The sequence below is a fragment of the Zalophus californianus genome, chromosome 1 (assembly GCF_009762305.2).
Source record: "Zalophus californianus isolate mZalCal1 chromosome 1, mZalCal1.pri.v2, whole genome shotgun sequence".
Classification (NCBI taxonomy): domain Eukaryota; kingdom Metazoa; phylum Chordata; class Mammalia; order Carnivora; family Otariidae; genus Zalophus; species Zalophus californianus.
In genome coordinates this window covers 133,335,397-133,340,505 of record NC_045595.1, presented here as the reverse complement: position 1 = coordinate 133,340,505, position 5,109 = coordinate 133,335,397, and the positions used below count along the sequence as shown (strand labels likewise).

The 5,109-nt window shown below is 39.2% G+C and overlaps 1 pseudogene; it reads right to left on the bottom strand.

Annotated features, from left to right (window-relative positions):
- Window positions 1-4,579: 4,579 nt before the first annotated feature.
- On the bottom strand, window positions 4,580-4,690 carry LOC113919093 (annotated as a pseudogene).
- Window positions 4,691-5,109: the final 419 nt, after the last annotated feature.

Sequence of the window (5,109 nt, the reverse complement as noted above, 5' to 3'; positions counted from 1 at the left end):
TAGTTTGCTGAATCAAATGCTAATCTCTTCCAGAAACACAGACACACTCAAAAATAATGTTTTATCAGCTATCTGGCTATCCATCCCTTAGCCCAAGTCAGGGTGACACATAAAATTAACCATCATACCAACCCAATGACCTCATTCAGTTGAGTAGCTAAGCATACTTTCCATAAGTAAAAATGAAATCAAAGTTTATTGTCTCCTTCTTTCTTCCTTCCTTCCTCCTTTTTCTTTCCCTCTCCCTTTCTTACATTTATTTTTATCTTTTCTTTTGCCTTTCATGCCCCATTCTGTTCACCTATAAAATGAAAATGGACTCACCAGCCTAATGTAATCAAATGCTATAAATCAGTGTAATTATAAACAAGAAATTAAAGTTGTATTAAATTAAATGAAAGTTTATGTCTAAAATAAATATGAAGATGGACTTAAAAGAAAATGTAAAACTCTCTTTTTCTTAAATATTGTGGTAGGCAGGACAATGCTCTCCACCCTACTTCCAAGGATGCCCATACCCTAATCCCTGGAACCTATGAATAAATTACATTATACAGCAAAGGGGAATTAAGGGTGCAGATAGAATTAAGGTTGTTAATTTGGTGGTTTTACCTCAGGGAGATTATCCTGCAATATCTGGTTAGACCCAGTATAATCACAAAGGTCTTTCAAAGTAGAAGAGGGACACTGAAGAGGAGGTCAGAGTGATGTGATAAAAGAACTCAACATGTCATTTTTGGCTTTGAAGATGGAGGAAGGGGACTGTGAGCTAAGGAATGTGGGAAGCCTCTAGAAGCTGGAAAATACTAGGAAATGGGTTCTTCCCTAGAGCCTACAGAAGAGAATTCAGTCCTGCTCACACCTTGATTTTAGCCCAGTGAGATGTGTTGAACTTTCAACCTATAGAACTGTAGGATAATATATTTGTATTGTTTTAAGCCACTAAGTTTGTGGTAATTTGCAGGAGCAATGGAAAACAAACACAAATCTGTTCTGTCTGCTGAGGAAGAATTTGCAAAGGAGTCTGTCTGTCTTAACTTGGTTTATGCTAAGAGGAGGAATTGACTAGAGTGAGTCAAAACTGGTATTTTCTGTTGCCCTTGAAGCTGATGTATTTGTAGAATGAAAGCTTTTATTGTTATTCTGAAGCATTTTCTATCTTATTTGCAAGAGCTATGTTGACTCTCACTGATTTCTTTCTTAGCTTGAGTTACCCGGGAGAGCAGAGCCTGAGAAAATAATTTGCGTTAAGGTAGTTTACTTGGGAAATGATCCCAGCGACCAGCAATTAGAAGCATTTGTCCATTGGCTCCCATCTCCTGTTGGTTGAGGGTTGCCTCAGGGAGGTTAACTCCCCAGCACCTGGGCTGTGCAAGCATCCATGTCCAGTAAACTCCTGTGGGTATCCCACTCCTTCAGTATCAGAAAAACACCATGGCTAGCCGAAGATATGCTTGAAGCAAGATGTGGTCAATATTGGAACTCTTCACCCCTTTGCCATGTAACTGTCACCACAGCCACAGTTGCAGATGGAATCAGATGATCAAGAGGAAGTGAAACAGGGCACAAGGATCATCTGAGACAGTCTACCCCCTGCTTGCACCACATATTTGTCATTGAATCTTCAAAGTGCTCCTTTTTTGTAGGCTAGGTTACTGGCAAGAGGAACTCAAGGATAACATGCAGCAGTCATAGCTTCCAGGTTAATGGAATTCCCACTGTTTCCCTTAGTAGAAGCAGTGGCGCCAAGACCTCTAATCCTGTCAAACCTAAAGATGGAGGGACAGGAAGCACACATTCTGTAAGTAGACCACTGTGAATGACAGAGAGAGGGACAAATCTTACTCCCACCCCTTGATGATTAGACTTGTTTATTTTAGCTATTGGGGGCACAGCACAGCTGTTTGTTTAGTTCGTATACTTGATTTTGGTGGGCAATGTCCCAACTCCATATAGGCCTTTGTCTTGAGTTATCACCTTAGTTGAGCCTTTAGTAAGCAATTCCATTGTTCCAGTAGGCTGGCTGCTTCCAGGTGTTGTACTATGAGGTAGAAGTAATGGACCCCTCACTCGTACATCGACTGTTGCACATCTGTCCCTGTAAAATGGGTCTCTTGGTTTATGTGGGAATCCTATGACAGTAAATCAAGCATTCTATATGCCTTTGAAAGTGGTGCTGACAGAGATGTGGCAGACAGGAAAATTAAAGCCATATGGGAATGAGTATTAATTGCAGTAATGATGAATCACTGCCTTTTCCAGGGTGCAAGGGGTCTGATGTAATCAACCTGACATTAAGTGTCTGGCTGATCTCAAGCTTTGCTACATTATCAAGGGCTTTGTATCAGGTTGTTAACACTTTGACAGGTTGGGTGTTCAGTAGCAGCAGCTAGCTTAGCCTTGGTGAGTGGGAGTACATACCACTGGGAACATGCATAGCCTCTATTCTTGCCACCATGGTGATTCTATTCTTGACCCCATTGTGTAAGCATTAGAGGAAGGAGGCTGGCTGAGGATGAGTCACAGGATGAGTCAGCCTCATTGTTGAGTGTTTCCCCTGACTTGGATGCTCTCTGGTGGGCAGTAGCATGAGATCTGTTTCCACTTTGTACCCACTTCAAGTGGGTCCATCATGTGCTTCTTCCCTAGACTTTTTTTTCTCTTTAATTTTCCAAATTTGCTCCTTCCAGGCCCTGACCAACAAGCCAACCCATTTTCCAATACTCAGGAGTCTATGTATATCTTTCTCATGCTACTTTTTTACTACGTAAAAAGTAAAAAATCATACACACTGCTCCCAGCTTTGTCTTTGGAAGGATTATCCCTCACAACTAACATTTAGGGCCATCCCCCAGAAGGACTATATTATAGTAGCAGTCCATTTTTAGTTTGTTCCGACATATTGTGCTGACTCAGCTATGAACCAGGTCTCCAGATTTTTCCTCTTCCATCAGCTGGCTTTAGGAATACTTCCTATCCCTCAACAAGATGTTAGGTTTAGGCATTGATACAGCAGAAGTAAGTGATAACAGGAGTCAGAAATCCTGTTAATGTAGGTGTTTTTTATCCTCTGACTTTTCTTAGTCCTGATTTTGTGCCATTTCTGTAGTATGATAGGTTGCTGCTGCACTTGTCTGACTCTATAGCTTGGTAGATATACCAATTGTAAAATGCCAATTTTCATATGGGTATGAACTGCAATGGGCTGCAACACGTACATAGCCATTTGGTCAGGGATTTAATCTCTACTAGAGCTTAATAACAGCCAGGACTACTTTACAAAATGTGTAGTTTCTGCCACAGAAAACAATCTTGCTCCAAAATCTGAAGTGTCTCCCTACTGTGGCTTTTGTTTATCATTTTCCAAAGATCTCACACTTGTGCTCACCATGGTTCCATGTATTTACCATGAATACTCCTGGTGCCATCTAATTTGTTGGATTATATAGTCTGGAGGGTAGGGCATCTTGTACTGCGGACTTGACTTATTGCTGAACCTTCTTTTTGCTCTGGGATCCATTAGAATTTGTCAGTCTTCCAACTGTCCAACAAACTCTTAGGTGTTCCTAAGAGCAGTATGTGCTGTCTCCAAAATTCAAGTACTATGTCTTTTTCTTAGTGATAGGGCATGCAAAATGCAACAATTTTTCCTTTATTTTAAAGGGGATATCCTGACATGCTCCAGATTATTGAACTCCTAAACATTTTATTAAATAAAATAAAGCAAGTATAGTAAGATGTTAATTATAGAATCTAGGTGTTGATATTCAAGGATTTGCTGTAAAATTATTTCAACTTTTTTATGTGTTTGAAAATTTTCATAATAAAACATTGAAAAAACATTTTTTATTTATTTTTATTTTTATTTATCATAAGAAAACCTTATTAATGTGTTGGGTCCCTGAATCTTTATAGGGTTTCTCTTCTACCCTGTGATATGCATGTGTCTAAATAGAAGAGCCAGAGTACTTACCAGTTGTGGCTCACAAGCCTAATTAGTATAACCTCATTAAGTGAACTAGTGTGATGCTCTATGGAATATCAAGATGATCAAAGTTCTTCTGGACTTGATTGTAACAGAATAGGAAGGTTAATATATAGCCCTATGACAAGAGCAGGAATGTGTACTCTAATCCTTTTCATATGAATGTGAAATGCTTGTGATCATCCTTCAGGATGAGATTGAATAAAACACATTGGCCCAATGAACACTAAGTGCCAGAGGCTATGTTTACCTGTTCCAGAAAAGATACCACATCCAGCAAAGCATCTGAGATTGTGGCTTCCATTTCGTTAAGTTTGAGTAGTCTACTGTTATCATTCACGTTTCATTTGCATTTTGCATGGGCCAAACAGATTAATTTCTTGGGGACGTGTAAAGTCTGACCTCCCCTGCCTTTTTTGTTTGTGTGTTTCTGAACAGTTTTACCATTCACTTAATGACAACTGGTAATCATCAAATTAGCAAAGGTTATCTGCAAAAGTTATTACGTTATCTGTGCTGTCATTTCTCGAGGTAATAAAATATCTAGAGTCCCAGACACTTCCTACATAAAATGTATCATATTAATCAGACTTGGTTTACCACCAGTCTTCATAAAACCAGACCTAGAGAAAGAACTAGGTCTGGAGACACATGTATGATCTTAATATAGCAAATGTTCCCGTGCTTTAAAAAAAACCTTTGAAAAGACTTTTTAAGAGCAGTTTTAGGTTCACAGCAAAATTAAGCAGACAATATGGAGATGTCCTACCTATACACCTCCTGCCCCTACACATGCACAGCCTACCCCCATTATCAATATCCCCCGCCAGAGTGGTACTTTTGTTATAATCAATGAACCTACATTGGCACATTATTATACAATGCCCATAGTTTACATTAGGATTTGCTCATTGTGAACATTTTATAGGTTTTGATAATGTAGAATGACATATTATTTACTACCGTGGTATCATACAGATTAGTTTCAGTGCCCTAAAAATTCTCTGTGCTCAGCCTATCCATCCCTCCCTCCCTGCTGCCACTGGCAACCATTAATATTTTTACTGTCTTCATAGTTTAGTCTTTTCCAGAACGTCCTATAATTGGAATCATATAGAATGTAG